At 45.1% G+C, this 14,477-nt stretch overlaps 1 pseudogene; it reads right to left on the reverse strand.

The window, feature by feature from the left end:
• Window positions 1-653: 653 nt before the first annotated feature.
• On the reverse strand, window positions 654-3,241 carry LOC102264097 (annotated as a pseudogene).
• Window positions 3,242-14,477: the final 11,236 nt, after the last annotated feature.

The following is a 14,477-nucleotide window of genomic DNA, read 5'->3' on the forward strand; positions in this document are numbered from 1 at the left end:
CATTGTGGCCCTCGAGTCAAAAAGTTTGCCACACCTGTTCTAGAAGAACAATTTGCGTAAAGCCTGTTCTGTAAAAGTTGATTCACCATTAGAGGAATTTAAAGAATCATTGATTCAGAAAATCTATATAGGGTGAGAAGCAAGAAAGAATTAGAGGCTCATATTTTGGAGCAACTCAAGTTACAACTCAGTTTATCAAGTGCCATCCATGAGCCCTTGGGGATTTGCATTAACTCATTCCATCCTCACAACAACCTTCCAAGGAGGGTGCTCATATTCCCATTGCTCAGATGAGGCACCTGAGCTTCAGAAAGGCTGAGTAACTTGCCTATGATCACATAGCTAGGATGTGGTAGGGCTGGAATTCAGAACAAATGTGAGCCAAAGGGTGGCCTCCAACCATGTAGGTGTCCCAGATCTGGTAATCAATTCCTCTCTGCCATCAACCTGAGGCCTCCTCAGAGACAGGACCATCAGACCCATGACAGTGGATTTTCTGATCTCCCTCATTTGCCTAGACTCCACAAGAAAGAAAGCACATCTCCCTTATCCTCTCTGATTGTCTCTGTAGCCCTCATATCTCAAGGAATTAGAACTTTAGGACTAAATGATAAGGCCACATTCAAAGGTTATCATTTGTTTATTGAGCTTTTTCTATGTTCAAGCTCTGTGCCAAGCATGTTATATTCCTCCTCCAAATTACAAAGTAAACATCCAATTATGATGAAGGAACAAGACCAAAGAACTGCTATAGGACACATGGATCTGATCTGCCACGGGTTCTTGCAGAATTCCTAGGTTAGTGACTGTGGTGAAGTTCAGACCTCTGGGTAAGGAGTGTCCATCAGGGAAGGTGATGGGCTTGCTGAGTTCTCTGCCAACAGCTGGTACAGGTGGATAGAGTCGCAGTGCCTCCTTGATGCACATGGTGGTGTAGGGCATCTGATCCAGGTGATCCCTGGAATGAATGAAGCCCAATCTGAGGGCAGGCAGAGCCCAGGCAGACCAGGGCTTCTTGTCTAGCTGAGTGGGCAGGGATCTCCCATCTCCTGAGCACTCACCAGGTGATGGAGGCACCATCCCCCAGGAGGCTCTGGATCTCCTTGCGGCACCTCGGCTAATACTAGGGGTGAGCAACCAGACCATAGAGGGTCCAGGAGATACCACTGGCTGTGGTGTCATGGCCCTTGAAGATGAATGTTCCCACTTCAGCACAAATGTCATTGTCAAACAAGCTGTTCCCATTCTTAAACTGGGAAAGGCTGGGGAGAGTGCATGGCTTGCCTCTTCCTCTGTACTTCTGGGAAAAACCTCAGGCCCCTCCTATACACACTCACTCTGGCAAAGAGAAGACTGTCCAGAAATCCAACTTCCTCTTTTTCCTGACCTCCTCAAGATCTTCCTCACCCGGCAGATGTGCCTTTCTCAGTTTGATCACTTGGTTTGCTGCAGAACAGTGGTTCCCAGGCAGAGCTAAGGGCTCTGGATACCCAGAAAGAGCAACCCACAGTGGCCCTATCTGCCCCCGCCCCTCCATTCTGCTGCAATATGGATACCAGTGAATCAGAATGAGTGTGGGAGAGGTGTGCACATGATGGGTGAGAGGTCTAGCACCATCAGATTGTAAGTCAGGCCTCCCCTCTATAGCACACCCATGGAGTAGGCTCTACTTGAATGCTGCTTGGAGAGGGTGACATCACCAATGCAGTGACACATGTGAACACCAGCACAGTCCATTGCACCCTGACATCTCAATTCCCAAGCCCTGCACCAGGTAAGTATCCAGTGGGGTGTGTTCTAGCTCCCAAAGGGCAGCAGGGGTCAGACTCTTCCTGAGGGACAGGGCCAGTGCCTTTGAGAAGTACATGATGAAGGAGGGGAGCAGTCCAGGAGGTGGAGTCCAACCTGTGTGTTGGTGGGCGAGCTGGCAGGCCCGCTGGTTCCAGCGGCCATCAGGAGTCAGCCAGTAGATGATGTCGTTCTGGTAGAAGAAATTCCTCACTCGAGAATAAAAAAGATTTTTCATATCCTGATGGCCTTGCAGTTCCTGAAGGAGAAGATACAGAACAAACAGGGTATTGGGAGGCCTCTGACCTGGAGGTGAAGTGGGGCTCTAGATGGGAGTTTCCCCAAACAGTGGGGACAGGTGACACTGAGGCATTCATTGCTTCTATCCTATAGCCCTTGAGACTCTCAAGCCTTTATAAGTAACATGAGCAACCAGGTTTCTCCCTGTGCCAGGGATCAAGGATCTGTGGCTGAGTCAAGCTTTGGTCTGGACTAGTATTTGTCCATAGTCAGGAGCTCTCAACAGATTCTGGCTTTTTGTGCTAGTGAGCATCCAAACTGCCTGTGCCTCTCCAGTAAGTCCTTATCAGTTGGTAAAACAAAAACTCTGCAGCTGAAGGATTATCACTGACCTGTGTGTCTGGATGTTGCCCTGCTGGCTGAAGGCACACTTCATGAGTCATCAAGGAGATATGTTCAGAGATTTCCAGGTGGGAGTCCTGGCTGATGAGCTCCTCCCATTTGTCTTGTGGTGGGAGGGGGACATTGATCCTCCTCTACTCCACCAGAGGGCCTCTGCTGATCCAGCTTAGCTCTCGCCTTGCCTCTCCAGTTACCTCACTGTCCTGAACAGAGGCATTATAACATGTTAAGATTGTACAGCAAATGTTAGTAAAGTGAGGACTGTATTCTCAGAAACTGTGATTATATTATTATATAGGTTCCCTCACAATAGTCTGAATTAGTTTTGAACTTGAGAAATAAATTATGATGGTAACTGCATTTTGCCAGGCCAGAAAACAAAGGGGGAAATCTCTCTCCTGTGGTTGAGCTAGACCTGAGGGACAGGTGCACTCCAGCTCGATGTAGCAAATGTGTCAAGGCAAGAGGTAACTTAAGTGGTCAGTACTGAGGCTCCTAAGGAGAGGACATCAGGGATTTTAATTTCTTCCCTTAACAAATGTTAGCTGAGCATAACTTGTAGAATCAGGATCCGGGTCTGTGAGTGCAGATATAATCTCCATTTCCTTCCATGGAGTTGCTCAATTTCATGCTGAAGCCCTGGGCCCCCAACCAGAGCCTGCTTGAGTGACATCCTGGGATGTCTGTCCTGCCATTAAAGTTGTCACTGCCCATGGCAGCTGCTGGCAGTTTGTCCTGTTGTCCAGGGGAATGACCATTGCTCTAGAAATGGAGATGGGAGGAGAGCAGGACCTGTTTCTACCATGGCCATGCTTTCCCTTTGCAATGACCAAAGTAGTGGATCCAAGCTAGTGACTGGATACCTCCTGTCCCATCCACTTTGGGGAAGCTTTTAAAGAAATACCTGCAAGAAGAAAAGTAGTCTTGAAAAAATAAGATTTATTGAGCTATATGGTAGCCAGAAAAGGAACAAGCCGAGGTGCATGAAGTCTAAACCACTAGCAATAGCACCAGATAGAGAAGGCAACATGCTTGCCATAGGAGTTAACAGATTCTAAAAAAAAAAAAAAAAATGAAGGGTTTTTTTTTTTTTTTGGGGGGGGGGGGGGGGGGGGGGGAGGGAGGAGAGAGAGAGAAACAGCAGTCAGACCTCTGGCACCTCCCCCATGCACCAGAGCATTTGCCAGACTGGGCATCAGGAGGCACATAAGGGGTGAGAGGTCTAGCACCATCTGATTGCAAGTCAAGCCTCTCCTCTATAGCACACTCACGGAGGAGGGTCTGCTTGAATGCTGCTTCCAGAGGGTGACATCACCAATGTAGTGACACATGCAAGCACCAGCATAGTCCCTTGCACCCTGACATCTCAATCCCCAAACCCTGCACTGGGGTATGCCCCCTGACCTAGAATTGAACCGGTACCTGTCACCTTCTGGTGTAAGAGATGATGGTTCAATCAACTGAGCCATTCCAGCCAGCACTTGACAGGCTTTTCTTATACATCAGGGAAGGGAAAGAAAGATGAGTTGTTTTGCAAGAGTTTACATTGGCTACAGATAAAGGGGGTGGGGGGAGCTGAAGCGGAGCTAGTTCTGGGATAGGTGCAGAGTTCATCAGGAAGAAATGTTTGCTTGTTTGGATGGTGTGGAAAGTTCATGGTTAAGCAAGAAGCATAGGTTCCTTGGGCTCCATCGCACCTAGCTGTTCTCTTTAGGTAATTGGAGAGATAGCCCCCTGGAAGTTAACTCTAAGTTTCAATGTACACTCAGGAATGTAATTAGTCTTTGTTGCTTTTATCCTGCAGTTGTTAATGAATTAACCTCTCTTGACATTCTTTCCCCTCTGGCCTGCAGTTATTAATTTAGGGCATCTCAGAATTTTCTCCTTTTTAGTAAAAATCATCAGACTTTGGGCCTGAGGCTGCCGGGTATGGCTCAGTTGGTTGGAGTGTTGTCCCATATACCGAAAGGCTGTGAGTTGGATTCCCAGTCAGGGCACATACCTAGGTTTTGAGTTTGATCCCCAGTTGGGGCACATACAAAGGCAACCAATTAATGTTCTCTCTCTCTCTCTCTCTCTCTCTCTCTCTCTCTCTCTCTAATAAGCAAATCCTTCAGTGAGAATTGAAAAAAAATACTTCAGGTCACAAAGGTAAGGAAGTGCATTATAGGAACTTGAAGGGGACTAAACAGGCAGGCAGCCCCGAGGAGGAAACTGTGGTCCACACCCTGGACTACTGGCCCTTCCTGGTCACTGTCAGCTGGCAGTTTGTCTTAAGTGACCTCCCACATGCCTCTCATCTCCAAGTCTCTCTGTCATAATGTTGTAGGTTGAAATCAGGCTCTTCCATGGCATCACAAGAAAAGAATTAAAAGGAACCACACACCAGGGATTATGGTGTGGTAAGGTGATTTCTTAGGGTGGAAATAGACCTCTGGGTTTCCAATGTCCCATCTCCATCCACTGGCCATGGGAAATGTCCAATCCTGTCTTCAGCAAGGCCAAGACAAAAGCCAGTGTCCAGATTTCTGCTTCATATTAAAGCTTAGTCCTTTTGGAGGCCACACAATCTACCATGGCCCAGACTGCTGGTAGGCCTGCATGGTCACGTGTTCCCTGGTGAGAGAGAACGTGAACGAACTGGGCAAGTGTGGGCCATCAAAAGAGAGAGAGTTTCTTTGTTCCCTGGGGTTTTAACCAGGAGCTTTTTCAAAATAACCAACCTACTTCCAAAGTTTACACAGGCTTGCATTGGCTCCATGCTGTAGCCAATGATTCCCTCTCTCCCTTGCTCCCAGGTTAGACTGACAGGCCTTATGGACAAACATTTCTCCTGTGTCATTTTTACTTTATTTCCCATGTTCTTATCTCCCGCTGTGTTCTATCCATTCCCCCAGTGATCTGTAGGGAATGGACCGGTGGTTCCCTGGGTGGGGAGTGTGAAGCTGTAGCTTCCTGGTGAAGCAAACAGGCTCAATGTTCCCAGCAGACCATGCTTAACAATGCCTGACTTCCCTTGCTCTCTTCCTTTTTCATAATATTTAGCTAACTATGGTAACACTAATAGCCACTGTGGGCTCAGAAAGACAGAAAAGTGTCCAGCAGCAGAACACCCACAGGACTAGGATGGTGAATCTGCCAGAAATATAGGCTCTATCCTCAGTGCCAGAGAAAACGCAGAAGTCTGTGGTCTGGGGGCTTAGTCAATCCCATGACTAGGATAGGCAACCATTAGAGATGCCAAACCCAAGCCATGGTGGATAGAAAGTTGTTTTTTAGATCTGGGGAAATTTAAATAACAGATCATCTCAAACTGATTAAGAGGGAGAGATGGCGGGGCGGGGGGGAGGAAGGAAGGAAGGAAAACTAGGAGAGAGGGAGGGAGGAAGGGAGGGAGAGAGGAGAGAGAGAAAGAAGTTAGAAAGAAAAAAGAAATTGACCCCTCATAGCTGTTTAAGCATTCAGTTTTATGTAAATACTAGAGGCCCAGTGCATGAATTCGTGCACAGGTTGGGCCCCTCTAGGTGGCCTGCAGGGATCGGGCCGAAACCCGCAGTCCAACACCACCTGCAGCTCTTATCTGCTGCTCCCACTCATCCCAGCCCCACTGTGCCTGCCTCAGGCTTGCGCCCAATCAGTCCCGATCAAGAGAGTCTCCTGCTGCTGCAGCAGCGCTCCCCAGCCATGAGCCTTGCATCTGGTGCTCTCCCAAGGGGAGTGGCCTGTGGGATCAGGCTGAAACAGGCTCTCCAACATCCCCTAAGGGGTCCTGGATTGCGAGAGGGTGCAGGCCAGGTTGAGGGAACCCACAGTGATCGGGCCAGGGAGGAGGGACAGCAGGGCTCCAGGGTGTGTCCGGCCCATCTCGCTCAGTCCCAATTGGCTGCACCCCAGCAGCAAGCTAACCTACCAGTCGGAGCATCTGTCCCCTGGTGGTCAGTGCACATCATAGCGAGCGGCTGAGCATCGTTAGCACTTCATTAGCATATTACGATTTGATTGGTTGTTCGGTTGTTCTGCTGTTCAGTCTATTTGCATATTACCCTTTTATTATATAGGATTTTTAAACTTAGGCTGGGAGGGTGGTTTGTTACAGGGTTTAGGTAATGATGGCAGAACTATGTCTCTTCTAGAATTTCACAACCCAAGGATGTGTACCTAAGAGAAAAGAGCTGCTCCTGCCTGGGATTCATGATTCCCATTCAGCTCTCACCTAATCTTCCCAGGATCACCTTCATGTTGTCAGGGCTGAATCTGAACTTGCTCCCCATAGCCAGCGAGGACAGGCACACGGGAATGTCTCTACCCTTTTCTGAAGCTGTTCTAGCTCCTGGTCCTTTTGGATCAGGAGCTATAAGGGAAAGAAAATCAATAGAACCTTTCTCTTTAGGTCCAGCTCTTGGAGTGGTGGTGAAGGGTCAGTTGGCCACGGTTTGGAGCTGTTTCTGATGAACCTGGCTCTGATCTGGATTCCTGCTCTCTTGCCAAGGCTTGGTCTAAGGAGGGAAGGAAAAGCAAAGGCAAAGGTGTTTTAGGGAATGGTGACAAGTTCAGTGCAGATGAAGAGTAAAATGACAGGTGAGCAGTGGGAGACAAAGATGAAAGTAAGGGAAGGGGCGTAATGTCTGATGAGCCATGCGTTCCATAATGAGCAAGAGGACATTACATAGGCAGTGCCTACTTAACACCCGTGGTGGTTCTGAAGCAAGGTATTGACATTATCCCACAGGCCACTGAGTGAAAGGCATTTTGCTGTCAGAGTGTCTAGCTGGAAGGTCTGACCTATAACCTTGGCAGCAGCATAACTTGAGAGGAGGGATCAGATTGGAAATAGTTTTCAAAGGTAGAGTCAGGAGTTTGTTAGTCAGAACAGGAAGAGAAAGGACCTGTCAACACTTCAGAAAAGTCACCAGTAACCCCTCAGGGTACATAGTGCCAGTTAACCCCATGGGGCACCACTCGGCTCATTAAAAAGTCTGAGTCAGACCCTGTGTAGAACCTAAGTTTCCTCAAAAATACCAAGTACACATAGGAAGCAGCCGTACTAGGGTGGGAGGGGGAAAACAAATACTTTCTGAGCCCCGAAAATAAAGAGAATTGACTTAGGGGCTTCCACCCTGAATTTCAAAATATGGGCTAATGATAGGCATTTGGATCCATACCTTGACTATGACTTATCCATCTGGGCCCAGATATTAGTATCCTTTTGTACCTCCTCAGGTGGGTCTCTCTGACTTATGTAACTTAACCCTATTCCAGACATTAAATTTTTCTGATTTCTCAACCCAGTCCATTTCAGACTGGCTAGTCATCTGATCTCCACTCTCTCCTTCCCTACATCCTCCTTCCTTGGCATTTCCTGCATGCCCTCCAACCGGTTCTGAGAGAATTCTGGCCAGAAAATATCTGGCACAAATGTAAAACATACTGTTGACCTTAAACAAACAGAAAGCCAGATATTTCTCCAGCAAAATGGGTTTATTTGGGAAGAATCACAATTTTGGACATGAGGTCTAATGATGAACCACATGCAAATCTTGAGAAACAAAAGAAAGGAAAGTCTGTTATAGAGAAGAACAGAATGTTGGGAGAGCCTTTATAAAAAGAGTTCTTGTTGAGCTCAGTGACCCATGTACTACATAGAGTTCCCCTTCTGGCCTCCTGATTTCATTTTAAATGAGGTTTCTTTTTGTTAATTTTTACAATACATATGCCAGTCCCTTTGCAATGACTGCCAACAGACCAAGCTGGGACAGGAACACGTATTTAGCTTCGCTTTCACATTTGGCTCAGTCTGGGAACTCTCTTTGGCTCCATGTCCTTATCTGTGAAATGAATCTTAAGTTGCCCTAAGATTGGAAGAGGACCAAGTGAGAGACTATTTCTGAAAATGATATGTTTATGTCAGCTCTTATTATTTCTACTTCCTTGTGTTCCAGGTGTGGCTTATTATTTTTTTAATGTTTAATTTTTACAATATTATGTTAGTTTCTGGTGTACAACCCAGTGATTAGACATAGAACTTACAAAGTGATTACCCTGTAAATCTAGTACCAATATGACACCATATTTAGTTATTACAATACTATTGACTATACTCCCTGTGCTGTACTTTACATCCCTATGGCCATTCTGTAACTACCAATTTGTACTTCTTAATCCCTTCACCTTTTCCACCCAGTCCTAAACCCCCTCCAATCTGGCAACCATCAAAATGTTCTCTGTACTTAAGAGTCTATTTTTATTCTGCTTGTTTATTTATTTGTTTATTTTTTTAGATTCTATATAGGATTGAAATCATGTAGCATTTGTCTTTCTCTGTCTACTTATTTCACTCAGCACAATACCCTCCAGGATGATCCATGCTGTTGCAGATGGCAAGATTTCATTCTTCTTTATGGCTGAGTCACATTCCATAGGTACCATTTCTTTATCCATTCATCTATTGATGGACCGTTAGGTTGCTTCCATATCTTGGCTATTGTAAATACTGCTGCAATGAACAAATGGATGTGTGTTGCTTTTTGATTTAGTGTTTTAAATTTTGGATAAATACTCAGAAATGGAATTGCTGAGCCCTTCTTCATCTCTTGTTATAGCTTTTGTTCTAAAGTCTATTTTGACTGCTATAAGTATTGCTACCCCAGATTTTTCCCCCATTTTCATTAAATATATTTTCCCATCCTATCTTATGTATATCTTTCATTCTAAGATGAGTCTCTTGTAGACAGTGTATATATGGGTCTTGCTTTGTTATCCCTTCAGCCACCATATGTCTTTTAATTAGAGCATTTAATCCATTTTTATTAAAGTATTTGTTGATAGATACATATTTATTGCCGTTTTATTACATGTTTTATCTTTTTTTCTTCTTTTTCTTAAAAAGGGCCCTGTAATATTTCATGTAATTCTGATTTGGTGGTGATGAACTCCTTTATTTCTTATCTGGGCAGCTCTTTGTCCTTCTATTCTAAATTATAGCCTTGCTGGGTAATCTTGGTTGTACATCCTTGCTTTGCAATACTCTGAGTATTTTGTGCCAATCCCTTCTGGCCTGAAACGTTTCTGGTGAGAAATCAGCTGACAGTCTTGAGGGAGCTCCCTTGTAGGTAACTAAGTGCTTTTCTCTTGCTACTTTTAAGATCCTCTCTGTGTCTTTAACCTTTGGCATTTTAATTATGATGTGTCTTGGTGTGGGCCTTTTTCTTTTTTTAAAAATTTATTTAGTGATTAAGGTATTACATATGTGTCCTCATCCCCCCATTACCCTCCCACCCCCCCCACACACACTCATGCCCTCACCCCCTTGTTGTCTGTGTCCATTGGTTAGGCTTATATGCATGCATACAAGTCCTTTGGTTGATCTATGTGGGCCCTTTTTAATTCACTTTATTTGGGACTCTCTACTTCCTGAACTATGTCTAGTTCCTTCACCTGATTAGAAAAGTTTTCTGTCATTATGTTTTCATATAGGTGTTCATGCCTTGCTCTCTCAGTTCTCTTTCTGGCACCCCCATGATGCCAATGTTGCTATGCTTGAAGTTGTCCCAGAGGCTCTTAAACTATCTTCATTTTTTAAATTCTTTTTTCTTTTTGCTATTTGAATTGGGTGTTTTCTGCTTCCTTATCTTCCAAATAGCTGAGTTGACTCTCTGCTTTGTCTACTCTATTGTTGATTCCCTGTGATGTATTCTTCATTTCAGTTAGTGCAGTGGTTCTCAACCTTCTGGCCCTTTAAATACAGTTTCTCATGTTGTGACCCAACCATAAAATTATTTTCGTTGCTGCTTCATAACTGTAATGTTGCTACTGTTATGAATCGTAATGTAAATATCTGATATGCAGGATGGTCTTAGGCGACCCCTGTGAAAGGGTCGTTCGACCGCCAAAGGGGTCACGACCCACAGGTTGAGAACCGCTGAGTTAGTATATTCTTCATTTCTTCATAGTGGTTCTTTTTCATGTAGTCTATCTTCATTTTTATATTTCCTCTTTGTTGAAATTCTCACTGAGTTCATCTACTCTTCCCCTATATTCATGAAGCATCCTTATAACAAGTATTTTGAACTCCACAGCTGGTAGATTGCTTGTCTCCATTCTGTTAGTTCATTTTCTGAAATTTTATTCTGTTCTTTCATTTGGGACATGTTTCTTTGTCTCCTTATTTTGGCTGTATCCCTTTGTTTGTTTCCATGTATCAGGTTGAGCTTCTCTGTATTCTAGTTTTGGTAGAGTGGCCTTATGTAGTAAGTGTCCTATAGGACCCAGTGACACAGTTTTCGGGGTCACCCGAGCTGGGTACTCCGATGTGCCTTTTGTGTGGGCTGTGCACACCCTCCTGTTGTAGTTCAGCTTGATTGCTATTGGCACGTCAATGGAAGGGATATATGCCCAGGCTGATCAGCTGGAAGTACAGTAGAGGATATGCTATACAGCGTGACCCCATAGAGCAGGACTTGCTTCAGCACAGTTCTGGGGCCCAGTGAGTCCACATCATGAGGGTGTTGCTTGTGGAGGTAGCTAGTGGTGCTCAGGTGGCATCTGAAGATTTTCACTGTTATGTGCTGACTCGGGGCCTCCTGTGAGGAGCATGCCAAGGTCATCCACTGCCTGTGTCCTGCTCAGGGTCATCCAGCATGAGCTACAGAGCAATTAACAGATGGCTGCTACTTGTGCTGGGCTTGGAAGTGTCCAGGAGAGGCCAAGGTTCAAACTAAGGCCAGCTACCACTAATGTGAGTCCTGGGGCCACTTACCAAGAGGTATAGGACATTATGAGGCAAGATACTGCTTGTTTGGGATTTGTGAATTTTTAAGAGATTTTAGGAAGTATTAGCCCCAAAAAAGCTGTTTATATGAAAAAGGTACTAGTGGAAGTTCAAATTGGGTGGGGCACGGTCTCAGGAAATCATAAGACAGGGGCAAACAATGTCAGCCAAGTGGATGGAGACACAGGTATGGCACCTGTCTGCTGATTCTGTCAGTGGGATGACTCAACAAAGGAACAATGGTCTTTGCCAGCACTGCTGTCTGTGAGAAAACTTCCCCTGAAGCCATCACCCTTGCCGCAACCTTTCGCAGCAAGGGTTCAGGATCTGAAGAAGGGACTGTGCACAAATTAAAACACTAGACAAGAAATATGAATTTAGAAGGCATGGGGGACCATGTGGAAACCTCTTTCTAGAGGAGAAGCTCACTGAAACCCTGGTCTTGTCAGCTTTTATTCACTTGAATACACATTTACCCTTTAGAAATGCATACAGGCAAATCAAAGGTAAAGTTTGGTAAACAGTAAAAGGATTATCAGGTTAGGGAATTGCCTTGAGCCATTGAGCCGGAAGCAGGGCAATATTATGCTGATTTTCAGCCCTGCAGAATATCAAAGTCCATCGGCCTTCCAATAATGCTAACTACTGTTGGTTTTAGCCTCTGGCAACCCTGAAGCCAGATATTTCAGTTCTTCCCAGTATGTCTCTGGAGCCTTTTGATGGCTGTACCTGAACTGGAGCTCAGAGCAAGTGAGTCTAAGTAAGTCTGTGTGTGTGCCTTTTAAGAATAACACATGGGACTGAAGCAGTCTTCTGTCTCACTCAGCTACAATCCTTATTGATTTTGAAAGTAAAAAGTTATGGGGGTTCTCTTCCCAGCATTGTAAACCTGGGAGGGGGGGCAGGTGTAGGGGTGGGATCCCTCACTCCTCAGGGGGCACCTCCACTGCCTAGATATACCTCCCAATTTTTAACCAACACAGATGGATATACAACCAGCTCATTCTGCCTCTCTGCCCCTCTTACCATCTCAATGTGGCTTCTTCCACAGATCCTTAGTTATTGGACTTCTGTTCAGCTAGACTTCAGGTGGTTCTGAATGATGGTTGTTTGGTAGTTTAGTTGTAATTTTGATGTGGCATGAGAGGATGCGAGTACTGCATTGCCCTACTCCACTGCCTTGACTGGAAGCCTGCAGGTGTGGATTTTTTTTGAAAAATAATAAGAGTCTAAAAGTCCGATTGTCTCCAAAGTAAGTGAATTTGTCAGAAACAAAAAACTGTGGTACATCAGCAGATGAGTGGATTAGAAAACTGTGGTACATCTATACAATGGAATATTATGCTGCTGTAAAAAAGAAGGAATTCTTACCATTTGCAACAGCATGGATGGAACTGGAGAGCATTATGCTAAGCGAAATAAGCCAGTCAGAGAAAGATAAATATCACATGATCTCAGTCATTAGTGGAATATAATAAACAACATAAACTGATGAACAAAAACAGAAACAGAGTCATAGAAGCATCGAATAGACTGTCCAACCTATGAGGGAAGGCGGGGGTGAGGGAATAAGAGATCAACCAAAGGGCTTGTATGCATGTGTATGAGCATAACCAATGGACACAGATGGGATGAGGAGGGGGGTGAGGGCATGTACTGGGGGTTGGAGGCAGCCGGGGAAAGGTCAATGGGGGAAAAAGGAGATTTATGTAATACATCCTATATAATAAAAGCCTAATATGCTAAGTGTCCAGTCATCCAGTTGACTGTTCAAACAATCAAAGCATAACATGTTAATGATATGCTAAGGCCGCTCAATCACTTGCTATGATGTGCACTGACCATCAAGGGGCAGATAGTTGGCCAGTCAACCAGTCACTATGATGCGCACTGACCACCAGGGGGCAGGTGCTCTGACCAGTAGGTTAGCTTGCTGCTGGGGTCCGGCCAATTGGGACTGAGTGAGACGGGCCAGACATGCCCTGGAGCCCTCCCACGGTCCCTCCCCGGCTGGCCAACCTCCCACGTGCCTCCCCAGCCCTGATCAGGGTAACCAAAGACCATCCTATATAATAAAAGGCTAATATGCAAATCGACCAAATGGTGGAACGACTGGTCACTATGACATGCACTGACCACCAGGGGGCAGACAATGCAGGAGCTGCCCCTTGGTGGTCAGTGTGCTCCCACAGGGGAAGTGCCGCTCAGCCAAAAGCCCTGCTCATGGCTAGCGAGCACAACCGCAATGGTGGGAGCCTCTCCCACCTCCATGGCAGGGCTAAGGATGTCCAACTGTCGGCTTATGTCTGTTCCCTGCAGGGAGTGGGACTAAGGCATCAGTCGGACATCCCCCGAGGGCTCCCGGACTGCGAGAGGGCACAGGCCGGGATGAGGGACTCCCGCACCCCCGTGCACGAGTTTCGTGCACCAGGCCTCTAGTTAAACAATAAAGAATTTAAATTTTTTTAAAGTATTAAAGTCTTTTATTTAATCTTGTTACCTAATTCATTTCTGTGCATTTGAACATCCTTCTTTCTGCTAAAATGGTTTTGACTATGTTTTCTAGTTCTTTAGCAGCACATACAATAATTTCCAGCTTTTAGCTTCATTCTAGGGGAAAGGCCACTACACCACTTTCTCAATAGTGGGCTGTTGTAGCTGGTTCATTCCGAGTTTTTGAAAATGTAAGGATTAAGGCATTTAAGAGAAGATCTAAACCATGCTTAATCATTCACTTAATTTACATTCACTAAGTGGGAAATATGTGGTAGCTAGTAAGCAACATGACAATGTCTCTAGCCCTTTGCATATTTGTTTATTGATGGAATATATTTGTTTAGAATACATATTTTTTTGTTTAGTGTAAATTTTTTTATGACTGAATGGATGAACGATATGCACCTTATTTCACTTCCCTGGGTCTCCCTGGCTAGAGCCCTTGATTCTCCAATAATTGCAATACTGAAATTCATGTGTGCACTCACAGCTTCAACATAGTGCTCAGTGTTCTTTATTTGTCATCTCATGTAATTCTCCCAATATCTGTTGATGATAGGTGCTATTGTCATTCCATTTTGCAATTGGGAGAACTAAGGCTTAGAGAAGTTGACATTTAGTTAAATACCACATGAATCCAGGAATAATGTTCCATTTACAGAGGCATCACATTGCAGGAAGCTGGGCAGCAGTTTGATTTGAAAGTAGATCTGAAACAAAGCAGGGTAATTTTTGCAGACATTAATCCACACATCCCAGTTTCCTGCTCCCATTTATTGGCTCA

The sequence above is a fragment of the Myotis brandtii genome, unplaced genomic scaffold (assembly GCF_000412655.1).
Source record: "Myotis brandtii unplaced genomic scaffold, ASM41265v1 scaffold1631, whole genome shotgun sequence".
In the NCBI taxonomy this organism is placed as follows: domain Eukaryota; kingdom Metazoa; phylum Chordata; class Mammalia; order Chiroptera; family Vespertilionidae; genus Myotis; species Myotis brandtii.